This window comes from Heterodontus francisci, chromosome 23 (assembly GCF_036365525.1).
Source record: "Heterodontus francisci isolate sHetFra1 chromosome 23, sHetFra1.hap1, whole genome shotgun sequence".
Classification (NCBI taxonomy): domain Eukaryota; kingdom Metazoa; phylum Chordata; class Chondrichthyes; order Heterodontiformes; family Heterodontidae; genus Heterodontus; species Heterodontus francisci.
Window position 1 is genome coordinate 73,215,971 of NC_090393.1, and position 17,869 is coordinate 73,233,839.

Here is a 17,869-nt window from a genome sequence, read left to right on the forward strand (position 1 = left end):
CCACATTCAGAGTCAGTGCCTGTGGAAATGTACCCCTGTGAGAGTCAGTGCCTGTCGAAGTGTACGCCAGTGAGATTCAGTGGCTGGGAAGCGGCTCACCATTAGGAGTCACTGCCTATGGAAGTGTACCCCACTCAGAGTCAGTGCATGTGGAAATGTACCCCAGTGAGAGTCTTTGCCTGTGGAAATGTGCGCCAGTGAGAGTCAGTGCCTCTGGAAGTGTACCCCAGTGAAAGTCATTGCCTGTGGAAGTTTAGCCCATTCAGAGTCAGTGCCTCTGGAAGTGTACCCCAGTGAGAGTCAGTGCCAGTGGAAGTGCACTCAAGTGAGGGTCAATGCCTGTGAAAATGTACCCCAGTGAGAGTCAGTGCCTCTGGAAGTGTACCCCAGTGAAAGTCATTGCCTGTGGAAGTTTAGCCCATTCAGAGTCAGCGCCTCTGGAAGTGTACCCCAGTGAGAGTCAGTGCCAGTGGAAGTGCACCCAAGTGAGGGTCAATGCCTGTGGAAGTGTACCCCATTCAGAGTCAGTGGCTGTGGAATTGTCCCCCTGTGAGAGTCAGTGCCTGTGGGAGTGTACCCCAGTTAGAGTCATTGCCTCTGGAAGATTTCCCCATTCAGAGTCAGTACCTGTGGATGTTTACCCATTCATAGTCAGTGCCTGTGGAAGTTTACCCCATTCAGATTCAGTGCCAGTGGAAGTGTACCCCAGTGAGAGTCAGTGCCTGTGGAAGTTTACCCCATTCAGAGTCAGTGCCTGTGTAAGTGTACCCCAGTGAGATTCAGAGCCTGTGGAAGTTTACCCCATTCAGATTCAGAGCCTGTAGAAGTTAACCCCATTCAGAGTCAGTGCCTGTGGAAGTTTACCCCATTCAGAGTCAGTGCCTGTGTAAGTGTACCCCAGTTAGAGTCAGTGCCTGTGGAAGTTTAACCCATTCAGAGTCAGTGCCTGTGTAAGTGTACCCCAGTGAGAGTCAGTGCCTGTGGAAGTTTAACCCATTCAGAGTCAGTGCCTGTGGAAATGTACCCCAGTGAAAGTCAGTGCCTGTGGAAGTTTACCCCATTCAGATTCAGTACCTGTAGAAGTTTACCACATTCATATTCAGTCCCTGTCGAAGTGTACCCCAGTTAGAGTCAGTGCCTGTGGAAGTTTACCCCATTCAGAGTCAGTGCATGTGTAAATGTACCCCAGTGAGAGTCAGTGCCTGTGGAAGTGTACCCCAGTGAGAGTCAGTGCCTGTGGAAGTTTACCCCATTCAGATTCAGTACGTCTAGAAGTTTACACCATTCAGATTCAGTGCCTATAGAAGTGTACCCCACTCAGAGTCAGTGCATGTGGAAATGTACACCAGTGAGAGTCAGTGCCTGTGGAAATGTACGCCAGTGAGAGTCAGTGACTGCAGAAGTGTACCCAAGTGAGAGTCAGTGCCTGTAGAAGTGTACCCAAGTGAGAGTCAGTGCCTGTGGAAATGTACCCCAGTGAGAGTCAGTGCCTGTGAAAATGTACCCCAGTGAGAGTCAGTGCCTGTAGAAGTGTGCGCCAGTGAGAGTCAGTGCCTCTGGAAGTGTACCCCAGTGAAAGTCATTGCCTGTGGAAGTTTAGCCCATTCAGAGTCAGTGCCTCTGGAAGTGTACCCCAGTGAGAGTCAGTGCCAGTGGAAGTGCACCCAAGTGACGGTCAATGCCTGTGAAAATGTACCCCAGTGAGAGTCAGTGCCTCTGTAAGTGTACCCCAGTGAAAGTCATTGCCTGTGGAAGTTTAGCCCATTCAGAGTCAGTGCCTGTGGAAGTGTTCCCCACTGAGAGTCATTGCCTGTGGAACTGTAACCAATTCAGAGTCAGTGCCTGTGGAACTTTACCCCATTCAGATTCAGTGCCTGTGGAAGTGTACCCCAGTGAGAGTAAATGCCTGTGGAAGTTTACCCCATTCAGAATCAGTGCCTGTGGAAGTGTACTGCTGTGAAAGTCAGTGCCTGTGGAAGTTTACCCCATTCAGATTCAGTGCCTGTGGAAGTGTACCCCAGTGAGAGTCAGTGCCTGTGGAAGTTTACGCCATTCAGATTCAGTGCCTGTGGAAATGTACCCCTGTGAGAGTCAGTGCCTGTCGAAGTGTACGCCAGTGAGATTCAGTGGCTGGGAAGCGGCTCACCATTAGGAGTCACTGCCTATGGAAGTGTACCCCACTCAGAGTCAGTGCATGTGGAAATGTACCCCAGTGAGAGTCTTTGCCTGTGGAAATGTGCGCCAGTGAGAGTCAGTGCCTCTGGAAGTGTACCCCAGTGAAAGTCATTGCCTGTGGAAGTTTAGCCCATTCAGAGTCAGTGCCTCTGGAAGTGTACCCCAGTGAGAGACAGTGCCAGTGGAAGTACACTCAAGTGAGGGTCAATGCCTGTGAAAATGTACCCCAGTGAGAGTCAGTGCCTCTGGAAGTGTACCCCAGTGAAAGTCATTGCCTGTGGAAGTTTAGCCCATTCAGAGTCAGTGCCTCTGGAAGTGTACCCCAGTGAGAGTCAGTGCCAGTGGAAGTGCACCCAAGTGAGGGTCAATGCCTGTGGAAGTGTACCCCATTCAGAGTCAGTGGCTGTGGAATTGTCCCCCTGTGAGAGTCAGTGCCTGTGGGAGTGTACCCCAGTTAGAGTCATTGCCTCTGGAAGATTTCCCCATTCAGAGTCAGTACCTGTGGATGTTTACCCCATTCATAGTCATTGCCTGTGGAAGTTTACCCCATTCAGATTCAGTGCCAGTGGAAGTGTACCCCAGTGAGAGTCAGTGCCTGTGGAAGTTTACCCCATTCAGAGTCAGTGCCTGTGTAAGTGTACCCCAGTGAGATTCAGATGCTGTGGAAGTTTACCGCATTCAGATTCAGAGCCTGTAGAAGTTAACCCCATTCAGAGTCAGTGCCTGTGGAAGTTTACGCCATTCAGATTCAGTGCCTGTGGAAGTGTACTCCTGTGAGAGTCAATGCCTGTGGAAGTTTACCACATTCAGAGTCAGTGCCTGTGGAAATGTACCCCTGTGAGAGTCAGTGCCTGTCGAAGTGTACGCCAGTGAGATTCAGTGGCTGGGAAGCGGCTCACCATTAGGAGTCACTGCCTATGGAAGTGTACCCCACTCAGAGTCAGTGCATGTGGAAATGTACCCCAGTGAGAGTCTTTGCCTGTGGAAATGTGCGCCAGTGAGAGTCAGTGCCTCTGGAAGTGTACCCCAGTGAAAGTCATTGCCTGTGGAAGTTTAGCCCATTCAGAGTCAGTGCCTCTGGAAGTGTACCCCAGTGAGAGTCAGTGCCAGTGGAAGTGCACTCAAGTGAGGGTCAATGCCTGTGAAAATGTACCCCAGTGAGAGTCAGTGCCTCTGGAAGTGTACCCCAGTGAAAGTCATTGCCTGTGGAAGTTTAGCCCATTCAGAGTCAGTGCCTCTGGAAGTGTACCCCAGTGAGAGTCAGTGCCAGTGGAAGTGCACCCAAGTGAGGGTCAATGCCTGTGGAAGTGTACCCCATTCAGAGTCAGTGGCTGTGGAATTGTCCCCCTGTGAGAGTCAGTGCCTGTGGGAGTGTACCCCAGTTAGAGTCATTGCCTCTGGAAGATTTCCCCATTCAGAGTCAGTACCTGTGGATGTTTACCCCATTCATAGTCAGTGCCTGTGGAAGTTTACCCCATTCAGATTCAGTGCCAGTGGAAGTGTACCCCAGTGAGAGTCAGTGCCTGTGGAAGTTTACCCCATTCAGAGTCAGTGCCTGTGTAAGTGTACCCCAGTGAGATTCAGAGCCTGTGGAAGTTTACCCCATTCAGATTCAGAGCCTGTAGAAGTTAACCCCATTCAGAGTCAGTGCCTGTGGAAGTTTACCCCATTCAGAGTCAGTGCCTGTGTAAGTGTACCCCAGTGAGAGTCAGTGCCTGTGGAAGTTTAACCCATTCAGAGTCAGTGCCTGTGTAAGTGTACCCCAGTGAGAGTCAGTGCCTGTGGAAGTTTAACCCATTCAGAGTCAGTGCCTGTGGAAATGTACCCCAGTGAAAGTCAGTGCCTGTGGAAGTTTACCCCATTCAGATTCAGTACCTGTAGAAGTTTACCACATTCATATTCAGTCCCTGTCGAAGTGTACCCCAGTTAGAGTCAGTGCCTGTGGAAGTTTACCCCATTCAGAGTCAGTGCATGTGTAAATGTACCCCAGTGAGAGTCAGTGCCTGTGGAAGTGTACCCCAGTGAGAGTCAGTGCCTGTGGAAGTTTACCCCATTCAGATTCAGTACGTCTAGAAGTTTACACCATTCAGATTCAGTGCCTATAGAAGTGTACCCCACTCAGAGTCAGTGCATGTGGAAATGTACACCAGTGAGAGTCAGTGCCTGTGGAAATGTACGCCAGTGAGAGTCAGTGACTGCAGAAGTGTACCCAAGTGAGAGTCAGTGCCTGTAGAAGTGTACCCAAGTGAGAGTCAGTGCCTGTGGAAATGTACCCCAGTGAGAGTCAGTGCCTGTGAAAATGTACCCCAGTGAGAGTCAGTGCCTGTAGAAGTGTGCGCCAGTGAGAGTCAGTGCCTCTGGAAGTGTACCCCAGTGAAAGTCATTGCCTGTGGAAGTTTAGCCCATTCAGAGTCAGTGCCTCTGGAAGTGTACCCCAGTGAAAGTCAGTGCCAGTGGAAGTTTACCCCATTCAGATTCAGTACCGGTAGAAGTTTACTACATTCATATTCAGTCCCTGTCGAAGTGTACCCCAGTTAGAGTCAGTGCCTGTGGAAGTTTACCCCATTCAGAGTCAGTGCATGTGTAAATGTACCCCAGTGAGAGTCAGTGCCTGTGGAAGTGTACCCCAGTGAGAGTCAGTGCCTGTGGAAGTTTACCCCATTCAGATTCAGTACGTCTAGAAGTTTACACCATTCAGATTCAGTGCCTATAGAAGTGTACCCCACTCAGAGTCAGTGCATGTGGAAATGTACACCAGTGAGAGTCAGTGCCTGTGGAAATGTACGCCAGTGAGAGTCAGTGACTGCAGAAGTGTACCCAAGTGAGAGTCAGTGCCTGTAGAAGTGTACCCAAGTGAGAGTCAGTGCCTGTGGAAATGTACCCCAGTGAGAGTCAGTGCCTGTGAAAATGTACCCCAGTGAGAGTCAGTGCCTGTAGAAGTGTGCGCCAGTGAGAGTCAGTGCCTCTGGAAGTGTACCCCAGTGAAAGTCATTGCCTGTGGAAGTTTAGCCCATTCAGAGTCAGTGCCTCTGGAAGTGTACCCCAGTGAGAGTCAGTGCCAGTGGAAGTGCACCCAAGTGACGGTCAATGCCTGTGAAAATGTACCCCAGTGAGAGTCAGTGCCTCTGTAAGTGTACCCCAGTGAAAGTCATTGCCTGTGGAAGTTTAGCCCATTCAGAGTCAGTGCCTGTGGAAGTGTTCCCCACTGAGAGTCATTGCCTGTGGAACTGTAACCAATTCAGAGTCAGTGCCTGTGGAACTTTACCCCATTCAGATTCAGTGCCTGTGGAAGTGTACCCCAGTGAGAGTAAATGCCTGTGGAAGTTTACCCCATTCAGAATCAGTGCCTGTGGAAGTGTACTGCTGTGAAAGTCAGTGCCTGTGGAAGTTTACCCCATTCAGATTCAGTGCCTGTGGAAGTGTACCCCAGAGAGAGTCAGTGCCTGTGGAAGTTTACGCCATTCAGATTCAGTGCCTGTGGAAGTGTACTCCTATGAGAGTCAATGCCTGTGGAAGTTTACCACATTCAGAGTCAGTGCCTGTGGAAATGTACCCCTGTGAGAGTCAGTGCCTGTCGAAGTGTACGCCAGTGAGATTCAGTGGCTGGGAAGCGGCTCACCATTAGGAGTCACTGCCTATGGAAGTGTACCCCACTCAGAGTCAGTGCATGTGGAAATGTACCCCAGTGAGAGTCTTTGCCTGTGGAAATGTGCGCCAGTGAGAGTCAGTGCCTCTGGAAGTGTACCCCAGTGAAAGTCATTGCCTGTGGAAGTTTAGCCCATTCAGAGTCAGTGCCTCTGGAAGTGTGCCCCAGTGAGAGTCAGTGCCAGTGGAAGTACACTCAAGTGAGGGTCAATGCCTGTGAAAATGTACCCCAGTGAGAGTCAGTGCCTCTGGAAGTGTACCCCAGTGAAAGTCATTGCCTGTGGAAGTTTAGCCCATTCAGAGTCAGTGCCTCTGGAAGTGTACCCCAGTGAGAGTCAGTGCCAGTGGAAGTGCACCCAAGTGAGGGTCAATGCCTGTGGAAGTGTACCCCATTCAGAGTCAGTGGCTGTGGAATTGTCCCCCTGTGAGAGTCAGTGCCTGTGGGAGTGTACCCCAGTTAGAGTCATTGCCTCTGGAAGATTTCCCCATTCAGAGTCAGTACCTGTGGATGTTTACCCCATTCATAGTCAGTGCCTGTGGAAGTTTACCCCATTCAGATTCAGTGCCAGTGGAAGTGTACCCCAGTGAGAGTCAGTGCCTGTGGAAGTTTACCCCATTCAGAGTCAGTGCCTGTGTAAGTGTACCCCAGTGAGATTCAGATGCTGTGGAAGTTTACCGCATTCAGATTCAGAGCCTGTAGAAGTTAACCCCATTCAGAGTCAGTGCCTGTGGAAGTTTACGCCATTCAGATTCAGTGCCTGTGGAAGTGTACTCCTGTGAGAGTCAATGCCTGTGGAAGTTTACCACATTCAGAGTCAGTGCCTGTGGAAATGTACCCCTGTGAGAGTCAGTGCCTGTCGAAGTGTACGCCAGTGAGATTCAGTGGCTGGGAAGCGGCTCACCATTAGGAGTCACTGCCTATGGAAGTGTACCCCACTCAGAGTCAGTGCATGTGGAAATGTACCCCAGTGAGAGTCTTTGCCTGTGGAAATGTGCGCCAGTGAGAGTCAGTGCCTCTGGAAGTGTACCCCAGTGAAAGTCATTGCCTGTGGAAGTTTAGCCCATTCAGAGTCAGTGCCTCTGGAAGTGTACCCCAGTGAGAGTCAGTGCCAGTGGAAGTGCACTCAAGTGAGGGTCAATGCCTGTGAAAATGTACCCCAGTGAGAGTCAGTGCCTCTGGAAGTGTACCCCAGTGAAAGTCATTGCCTGTGGAAGTTTAGCCCATTCAGAGTCAGTGCCTCTGGAAGTGTACCCCAGTGAGAGTCAGTGCCAGTGGAAGTGCACCCAAGTGAGGGTCAATGCCTGTGGAAGTGTACCCCATTCAGAGTCAGTGGCTGTGGAATTGTCCCCCTGTGAGAGTCAGTGCCTGTGGGAGTGTACCCCAGTTAGAGTCATTGCCTCTGGAAGATTTCCCCATTCAGAGTCAGTACCTGTGGATGTTTACCCCATTCATAGTCAGTGCCTGTGGAAGTTTACCCCATTCAGATTCAGTGCCAGTGGAAGTGTACCCCAGTGAGAGTCAGTGCCTGTGGAAGTTTACCCCATTCAGAGTCAGTGCCTGTGTAAGTGTACCCCAGTGAGATTCAGAGCCTGTGGAAGTTTACCCCATTCAGATTCAGAGCCTGTAGAAGTTAACCCCATTCAGAGTCAGTGCCTGTGGAAGTTTACCCCATTCAGAGTCAGTGCCTGTGTAAGTGTACCCCAGTGAGAGTCAGTGCCTGTGGAAGTTTAACCCATTCAGAGTCAGTGCCTGTGTAAGTGTACCCCAGTGAGAGTCAGTGCCTGTGGAAGTTTAACCCATTCAGAGTCAGTGCCTGTGGAAATGTACCCCAGTGAAAGTCAGTGCCTGTGGAAGTTTACCCCATTCAGATTCAGTACCTGTAGAAGTTTACCACATTCATATTCAGTCCCTGTCGAAGTGTACCCCAGTTAGAGTCAGTGCCTGTGGAAGTTTACCCCATTCAGAGTCAGTGCATGTGTAAATGTACCCCAGTGAGAGTCAGTGCCTGTGGAAGTGTACCCCAGTGAGAGTCAGTGCCTGTGGAAGTTTACCCCATTCAGATTCAGTACGTCTAGAAGTTTACACCATTCAGATTCAGTGCCTATAGAAGTGTACCCCACTCAGAGTCAGTGCATGTGGAAATGTACACCAGTGAGAGTCAGTGCCTGTGGAAATGTACGCCAGTGAGAGTCAGTGACTGCAGAAGTGTACCCAAGTGAGAGTCAGTGCCTGTAGAAGTGTACCCAAGTGAGAGTCAGTGCCTGTGGAAATGTACCCCAGTGAGAGTCAGTGCCTGTGAAAATGTACCCCAGTGAGAGTCAGTGCCTGTAGAAGTGTGCGCCAGTGAGAGTCAGTGCCTCTGGAAGTGTACCCCAGTGAAAGTCATTGCCTGTGGAAGTTTAGCCCATTCAGAGTCAGTGCCTCTGGAAGTGTACCCCAGTGAGAGTCAGTGCCAGTGGAAGTGCACCCAAGTGACGGTCAATGCCTGTGAAAATGTACCCCAGTGAGAGTCAGTGCCTCTGTAAGTGTACCCCAGTGAAAGTCATTGCCTGTGGAAGTTTAGCCCATTCAGAGTCAGTGCCTCTGGAAGTGTACCCCAGTGAGAGTCAGTGCCAGTGGAAGTGCACCCAAGTGAGGGTCAATGCCTGTGGAAGTGTACCCCATTCAGAGTCAGTGGCTGTGGAATTGTCCCCCTGTGAGAGTCAGTGCCTGTGGGAGTGTACCCCAGTTAGAGTCATTGCCTCTGGAAGATTTCCCCATTCAGAGTCAGTACCTGTGGATGTTTACCCCATTCATAGTCAGTGCCTGTGGAAGTTTACCCCATTCAGATTCAGTGCCAGTGGAAGTATACCCCAGTGAGAGTCAGTGCCTGTGGAAGTTTACCCCATTCAGAGTCAGTGCCTGTGTAAGTGTACCCCAGTGAGATTCAGAGACTGTGGAAGTTTACCGCATTCAGATTCAGAGCCTGTAGAAGTTAACCCCATTCAGAGTCAGTGCCTGTGGAAGTTTACCCCATTCAGAGTCAGTGCCTGTGTAAGTGTACCCCAGTGAGAGTCAGTGCCTGTGGAAGTTTAACCCATTCAGAGTCAGTGCCTGTGTAAGTGTACCCCAGTGAGAGTCAGTGCCTGTGGAAGTTTAACCCATTCAGAGTCAGTGCCTGTGGAAGTGTACCCCAGTGAGAGTCAGTGCCTGTGAAAGTTTACCCCATTCAGATTCAGTACGTCTAGAAGTTTACACCATTCAGATTCAGTGCCTATAGAAGTGTACCCCACTCAGAGTCAGTGCATGTGGAAATGTACACCAGTGAGAGTCAGTGCCTGTGGAAATGTACGCCAGTGAGAGTCAGTGACTGCAGAAGTGTACCCAAATGAGAGTCAGTGCCTGTAGAAGTATACCCAAGTGAGAGTCAGTGCCAGTGGAAATGTACCCCAGTGAGAGTCAGTGCCTGTGAAAATGTACCCCAGTGAGAGTCAGTGCCTGTAGAAGTGTACCCAAGTGAGAGTCAGTGCCTTTAGAAATGTACCCCAGTGAGAGTCAGTGCCTGTGGAAATGAACCCCAGTGAGAGTCAGTGCCTGTAGAAGTGTACCCAAGTGAGAGTCAGTGCCTGTAGAAGTGTACCCAAGTGAGAATCAGTGCCTGAAGAAGTGTACCCAAGTGAGAATCAGTGCCTGTCGAAGTTTACCCCATTCAGATTCAGTGCCTGTGGAAGTGTACCCCAGTGAGAGTCAGTGCCTGTGGAAGTTTACCTCATTCAGAGTCAGTGCCTGTGGAAGTGTGCCCCAGTGAGAGTCAGTGCCTGTGGAAGTTTACCCCATTCAGAGTCAGTGCCTGTGGAAGTGCACCCAAGTGAGGGTCAGTGCCTCTGGAACAAAAACAAGAAATGCTGAAATCACTCAGCAGGTCTGGCAGCATCTTTGGAAAGAGAAGCAGAGTATACGTTTCGGGTTAGTGACCCTTCTTCGGAACTGACAAATATTAGAAAAGTCACAGATTATTAACAAGTGAGGTGGGGGTGGGGCAAGAGATAACAAAGGAGCAGGTGCAGATTGGACCAGGCCTCATAGCTGACCAAAAGTTCACAGAGAAAAGGCAAACAATATGTTAATGGTGTGTTGAAAGACAAAGCAATATTGTTTGCCTTTTCTCCGTGACCTTTTGGTCTGCTATGTGGCCTGGTCCAATCTGCACCTTCTCCTTTGTTATCTCTTGCCCCACCCCCACCTCACTTGTTAATAATCTGTGACTTTTCTAATATTTGTCAGTTCCGAAGAAGGGTCACTGACCCGAAACGTTAACTCTGCTTCTCTTTCCACAGATGCTGCCAGACCTGCTGAGTGATTCCAGCATTTCTTGTTTTTGTTTCAGATTTCCAGCATCCGCAGTATTTTGCTTTCATTTCAGTGCCTGTGGAAGTTTACCCCATTCAGAGTCAGTGTCTGTGGAAGTGTCCCCCAGTGGGAGTCAGTGCCTGTGGAAGTGTACCCCAGTGAGAGTCATTGCCTCTGGAGGTTTACCCCATTCAGAGTCAGTACCTGTGGATGTTTACGCCATTCAGATTCAGTGCCTGTGGAAGTGTACCCCAGTGAGAGTCAGTGCCTGTGGAAGTTTACCCCATTCAGACTCAGTGCCTGTGGATGTTTACGCCATTCAGATTCAGTGCCTGTGGAAGTGTACCCCAGTGAGAGTCAGTGCCTGTGGAAGTTTACCCCATTCAGACTCAGGGCCTGTGGATGTTTACGCCATTCAGATTCAGTGCCTGTGGAAGTGTACCCCAGTGAGAGTCAGTGCCTGTGGAAGTTTACCCCATTCAGATTCAGTGCCTGTGGAAGTTTACCCCAGTGATAGTCAGTGCCTGTGGAAGTTTACCCCATTCAGGGTCAGTGCCTGTGGAAGTGTGCCACAGTGAGAGTCAGTGCCTGTGGAATTTTCCTCCATTCAGAGTCAGTGCCTGTGGAAGTGCACCCAAGTGAGGGTCAGTGCCTGTGGAACAAAAACAAGAAATGCTGGAATCACTCAGCAGGTCTGGCAGCATCTGTGGAAAGACAAGCAGAGTTTACGTTACGGGTCAGTGACCCTTCTTCGGAACTGACAAATATTAGAAAAGTCACAGATTATAAGCAAGTGAGGTGGGGGTGGGGCAAGAGATAACAAAGGAGCAGGTGCAGATTGGACCAGGCCTCATAGCTGACCAAAAGTTCACGGAGAAAAGGCAAACAATATGTTAATGGTGTGTTGAAAGACAAAGCAATATTGTTTGCCTTTTCTCCGTGACCTTTTGGTCTGCTATGTGGCCTGGTCCAATCTGCACCTTCTCCTTTGTTATCTCTTGCCCCACCCCCACCTCACTTGTTTATAATCTGTGACTTTTCTAATATTTGTCAGTTCCGAAGAAGGGTCACTGACCCGAAACGTTAACTCTGCTTCTCTTTCCACAGATGCTGCCAGACCTGCTGAGTGATTCCAGCATTTCTTGTTTTTGTTTCAGATTTCCAGCATCCGCAGTATTTTGCTTTCATTTCAGTGCCTGTGGAAGTTTACCCCATTCAGAGTCAGTGTCTGTGGAAGTGTCCCCCAGTGGGAGTCAGTGCCTGTGGAAGTGTACCCCAGTGAGAGTCATTGCCTCTGGAGGTTTACCCCATTCAGAGTCAGTACCTGTGGATGTTTACGCCATTCAGATTCAGTGCCTGTGGAAGTGTACCCCAGTGAGAGTCAGTGCCTGTGGAAGTTTACCCCATTCAGAGTCAGTGCCTGTGTAAGTGTACCCCAGTGAGATTCAGAGCCTGTGGAAGTTTACCCCATTCAGATTCAGAGCCTGTAGAAGTTAACCCCATTCAGAGTCAGTGCCTGTGGAAGTTTACCCCATTCAGAGTCAGTGCCTGTGTAAGTGTACCCCAGTGAGAGTCAGTGCCTGTGGAAGTTTAACCCATTCAGAGTCAGTGCCTGTGTAAGTGTACCCCAGTGAGAGTCAGTGCCTGTGGAAGTTTAACCCATTCAGAGTCAGTGCCTGTGGAAATGTACCCCAGTGAAAGTCAATGCCTGTGGAAGTTTACCCCATTCAGATTCAGTACCTGTAGAAGTTTACCACATTCATATTCAGTCCCTGTCGAAGTGTACCCCAGTTAGAGTCAGTGCCTGTGGAAGTTTACCCCATTCAGAGTCAGTGCATGTGTAAATGTACCCCAGTGAGAGTCAGTGCCTGTGGAAGTGTACCCCAGTGAGAGTCAGTGCCTGTGAAAGTTTACCCCATTCAGATTCAGTACGTCTAGAAGTTTACACCATTCAGATTCAGTGCCTATAGAAGTGTACCCCACTCAGAGTCAGTGCATGTGGAAATGTACACCAGTGAGAGTCAGTGCCTGTGGAAATGTACGCCAGTGAGAGTCAGTGACTGCAGAAGTGTACCCAAGTGAGAGTCAGTGCCTGTAGAAGTGTACCCAAGTGAGAGTCAGTGCCTGTGGAAATGTACCCCAGTGAGAGTCAGTGCCTGTGAAAATGTACCCCAGTGAGAGTCAGTGCCTGTAGAAGTGTGCGCCAGTGAGAGTCAGTGCCTCTGGAAGTGTACCCCAGTGAAAGTCATTGCCTGTGGAAGTTTAGCCCATTCAGAGTCAGTGCCTCTGGAAGTGTACCCCAGTGAGAGTCAGTGCCAGTGGAAGTGCACCCAAGTGACGGTCAATGCCTGTGAAAATGTACCCCAGTGAGAGTCAGTGCCTCTGTAAGTGTACCCCAGTGAAAGTCATTGCCTGTGGAAGTTTAGCCCATTCAGAGTCAGTGCCTCTGGAAGTGTACCCCAGTGAGAGTCAGTGCCAGTGGAAGTGCACCCAAGTGAGGGTCAATGCCTGTGGAAGTGTACCCCATTCAGAGTCAGTGGCTGTGGAATTGTCCCCCTGTGAGAGTAAGTGCCTGTGGGAGTGTACCCCAGTTAGAGTCATTGCCTCTGGAAGATTTCCCCATTCAGAGTCAGTACCTGTGGATGTTTACCCCATTCATAGTCAGTGCCTGTGGAAGTTTACCCCATTCAGATTCAGTGCCAGTGGAAGTATACCCCAGTGAGAGTCAGTGCCTGTGGAAGTTTACCCCATTCAGAGTCAGTGCCTGTGTAAGTGTACCCCAGTGAGATTCAGAGACTGTGGAAGTTTACCGCATTCAGATTCAGAGCCTGTAGAATTTTACCCCATTCAGAGTCAGTGCCTGTGGAAGTTTACCCCATTCAGAGTCAGTGCCTGTGTAAGTGTACCCCAGTGAGAGTCAGTGCCTGTGGAAGTTTAACCCATTCAGAGTCAGTGCCTGTGTAAGTGTACCCCAGTGAGAGTCAGTGCCTGTGGAAGTTTAACCCATTCAGAGTCAGTGCCTGTGGAAATGTACCCCAGTGAAAGTCAGTGCCTGTGGAAGTGTACCCCATTCAGATTCAGTACCTGTAGAAGTTTACCACATTCATATTCAGTGCCTGTCGAAGTGTACCCCAGTTAGAGTCAGTGTCTGTGGAAGTTTACCCCATTCAGAGTCAGTGCATGTGTAAATGTACCCCAGTGAGAGTCAGTGCCTGTGGAAGTGTACCCCAGTGAGAGTCAGTGCCTGTGGAAGTTTACCCCATTCAGATTCAGTACGTCTAGAAGTTTACACCATTCAGATTCAGTGCCTATAGAAGTGTACCCCACTCAGAGTCAGTGCATGTGGAAATGTACACCAGTGAGAGTCAGTGCCTGTGGAAATGTACGCCAGTGAGAGTCAGTGACTGCAGAAGTGTACCCAAGTGAGAGTCAGTGCCTGTAGAAGTATACCCAAGTGAGAGTCAGTGCCAGTGGAAATGTACCCCAGTGAGAGTCAGTGCCTGTGAAAATGTACCCCAGTGAGAGTCAGTGCCTGTAGAAGTGTACCCAAGTGAGAGTCAGTGCCTGTGGAAATGTACCCCAGTGAGAGTCAGTGCCTGTAGAAGTGTACCCAAGTGAGAGTCAGTGCCTGTAGAAGTGTACCCAAGTGAGAATCAGTGCCTGAAGAAGTGTACCCAAGTGAGAATCAGTGCCTGTCGAAGTTTACCCCATTCAGATTCAGTGCCTGTGGAAGTGTACCCCAGTGAGAGTCAGTGCCTGTGGAAGTTTACCCCATTCAGAGTCAGTGCCTGTGGAAGTGTGCCCCAGTGAGAGTCAGTGCCTGTGGAAGTTTACCCCATTCAGAGTCAGTGCCTGTGGAAGTGCACCCAAGTGAGGGTCAGTGCCTCTGGAACAAAAACAAGAAATGCTGGAATCACTCAGCAGGTCTGGCAGCATCTTTGGAAAGAGAAGCAGAGTATACGTTTCGGGTTAGTGACCCTTCTTCGGAACTGACAAATATTAGAAAAGTCACAGATTATTAACAAGTGAGGTGGGGGTGGGGCAAGAGATAACAAAGGAGCAGGTGCAGATTGGACCAGGCCTCATAGCTGACCAAAAGTTCACAGAGAAAAGGCAAACAATATGTTAATGGTGTGTTGAAAGACAAAGCAATATTGTTTGCCTTTTCTCCGTGACCTTTTGGTCTGCTATGTGGCCTGGTCCAATCTGCACCTTCTCCTTTGTTATCTCTTGCCCCACCCCCACCTCACTTGTTAATAATCTGTGACTTTTCTAATATTTGTCAGTTCCGAAGAAGGGTCACTGACCCGAAACGTTAACTCTGCTTCTCTTTCCACAGATGCTGCCAGACCTGCTGAGTGATTCCAGCATTTCTTGTTTTTGTTTCAGATTTCCAGCATCCGCAGTATTTTGCTTTCATTTCAGTGCCTGTGGAAGTTTACCCCATTCAGAGTCAGTGTCTGTGGAAGTGTCCCCCAGTGGGAGTCAGTGCCTGTGGAAGTGTACCCCAGTGAGAGTCATTGCCTCTGGAGGTTTACCCCATTCAGAGTCAGTACCTGTGGATGTTTACGCCATTCAGATTCAGTGCCTGTGGATGTTTACGCCATTCAGATTCAGTGCCTGTGGAAGTGTACCCCAGTGAGAGTCAGTGCCTGTGGAAGTTTACCCCATTCAGACTCAGTGCCTGTGGATGTTTACGCCATTCAGATTCAGTGCCTGTGGAAGTGTACCCCAGTGAGAGTCAGTGCCTGTGGAAGTTTACCCCATTCAGACTCAGGGCCTGTGGATGTTTACGCCATTCAGATTCAGTGCCTGTGGAAGTGTACCCCAGTGAGAGTCAGTGCCTGTGGAAGTTTACCCCATTCAGATTCAGTGCCTGTGGAAGTTTACCCCAGTGAGAGTCAGTGCCTGTGGAAGTTTACCCCATTCAGGGTCAGTGCCTGTGGAAGTGTGCCACAGTGAGAGTCAGTGCCTGTGGAATTTTCCTCCATTCAGAGTCAGTGCCTGTGGAAGTGTGCCCCAGTGAGAGTCAGTGCCTGTGGAAGTTTACCCCATTCAGAGTCAGTGCCTGTGGAAGTGCACCCAAGTGAGGGTCAGTGCCTGTGGAACAAAAACAAGAAATGCTGGAATCACTCAGCAGGTCTGGCAGCATCTGAGGAAAGACAAGCAGAGTTTACGTTACGGGTCAGTGACCCTTCTTCGGAACTGACAAATATTAGAAAAGTCACAGATTATAAGCAAGTGAGGTGGGGGTGGGGCAAGAGATAACAAAGGAGCAGGTGCAGATTGGACCAGGCCTCATAGCTGACCAAAAGTTCACGGAGAAAAGGCAAACAATATGTTAATGGTGTGTTGAAAGACAAAGCAATATTGTTTGTCTTTTCTCCGTGACCTTTTGGTCTGCTATGAGGCCTGGTCCAATCTGCACCTTCTCCTTTGTTATCTCTTGCCCCACCCCCACCTCACTTGTTTATAACTGTGACTTTTCTAATATTTGTCAGTTCCGAAGAAGGGTCACTGACCCGAAATGTTAACTCTGCTTCTCTTTCCACAGATGCTGCCAGACCTGCTCAGTGATTCCAGCATTTCTTGTTTTTGTTTCAGATTTCCAGCATCCACAGTATTTTGCTTTCATTTCTGTGCCTGTGGAAGTTTACCCCATTCAGAGTCAGTGCCTGTGGAAGTGTCCCCCAGTGGGAGTCAGTGCCTGTGGAAGTGTACCCCAGTGAGAGTCATTGCCTCTGGAAGTTTACCCCATTCAGAGTCAGTACCTGTGGATGTTTACGCCATTCAGATTCAGTGCCTGTGGAAGTGTACCCCAGTGAGAGTCAGTGCCTGTGGAAGTTTGCCCCATTCAGAGTCAGTGCCTGTGGAAGTGCCCCCCAGTGAGAGTCAGGGCCTGTGGAAATTGACCCCTTTCAGAATCAGTGCCTGTGGAAGTGTCCCCCAGTGTGAGTCAGTGCCTGTGGAAGTTTACCCCATGCAGATTCAGTACCTGTAGAAGTTTTCCCCATTCAGATTCAGTGTCTGCGGAAGATTACCCGTTTCAGAGTCACTGCCTGTGGAAGTTTACCCCATTCAGTGTCAGTACCTGTGGAAGTGTACCCAAGTGAGAGTCAGTGCCTGTGGAAGTTTACCTCAGTGAGAGTCAGTGCCTATGGAAGTTTAACCCATTCAGAGTCAGTGCAAGTGGAAGTTTACCCCAGTGAGTGTCAGTGCCTGTGGAAGTTTAACCCATTCAGAGTCAGTGCCTGTGGAAGTGTACCCCAGTGAGAGTCATTGCCTGTGGATGTGCACTCCAGTGAGAGACAGTGCCAGTGGAAGTTTACCCCATTCAGAGTCAGTGCCTGTGGAAGTTTACCCCATTCAGATTCAGTACCTGCAGAGGTTTACACCATTCAGATTCAGTGCCTGTAGAAGTTTACCCCATTCAGATTCAGTACCTGTAGAAGTTTACCCCATTCAGATTCAGTGCCTGTGGAAATGTACCCCATTCAGATTCAGAGCCAGTAGAAGTTAACCCCATTCAGAGTCAGTGCCTGTGGAAGTTTACCCCATTCAGAGTCAGTGCCTGTGGAAGTGTACCCCAGTGAGAGTCAGTGCCTGTGGAAGTGTACCCCAGTGAGAGTCAGTGCCTGTGGATGTTTAACCCATTCAGAGACAGTGCCTGTGGAAGGGTACCCATTCAGATTCAGTTCCTGTGGAAGTTTACCCCATTCAGAGTCAGTGCCTGTGGAAGTGTCTCCCAGTGAGCGACAGTGCCTGTGGAAGTGTACCCCAGTGAGAGTCATTGCCTCAGGAAGTGTACCCCAGTGAGAGTCTGCGCCTGTGGAAGTTTACCCCATTCAGATTCAGTACCTGTAGAAGTTTACAACATTCAGATTCAGTGCCTGTCGTTGTTTACTCCATTCAGAGTCAGTGCCTGTGGAAGTGTACCCCAGTGAGAGTCTGTGCCTTTGGAAGTTTTCCCCATTCGGAGTCAGTGCCTGTGGAAGTGTACCCCAGTGAGAGTCAGTGCCTGTGGAAGTTTACCCCATTCAGACTCTGCACTTGTAGAAGTTTACCACATTCAGATTCATTGCCTGTCGAAGTTTACCCCATTCAGAGTCAGTGCCTGTAGAAGTTTACCCCATTCAGAGTCAGTGCCTGTGGAAGTGTACCCCAGTGAGAGTCAGTGCCTTTGGAAGTTTACCGCAGTGAGAGTCAGTGCCTGTCGAAGTGTACCCAAGTGAGAGTCAGTGCCTGTGGAAGTTTACCCCATTCAGAGTCAGTGCCTGTGGAAGTTTATCCCATTCAGAGTCAGTGCCTGTGGAAGTTTATCCCATTCAGAGTCAGTGCCTGTGGAAGTTTACCCCATTCAGAGTCAGTACCTGTGGATGTTTACGCCATTCAGATTCAGTGCCTGTGGAAGTGTACCACAGTGAGAGTCAGTGCCTGTGGAAGTTTACGCCATTCAGATTCAGTGCCTGTGGAAGTGTACCCCAGTGAGAGTCAGTGCCTTTGGAAGTTTCCCCCAGTGAGAGTCAGTGCCTGTGGAAGTGTACCCCATTCAGAGTCAGTACCTGTGGATGTTTACGCCATTCAGATTCAGTGCCTGTGGAAGTGTACCACAGTGAGAGTCAGTGCCTGTGGAAGTTTACGCCATTCAGATTCAGTGCCTGTGGAAGTGTACCCCAGTGAGAGTCAGTGCCTTTGGAAGTTTCCCCCAGTGAGAGTCAG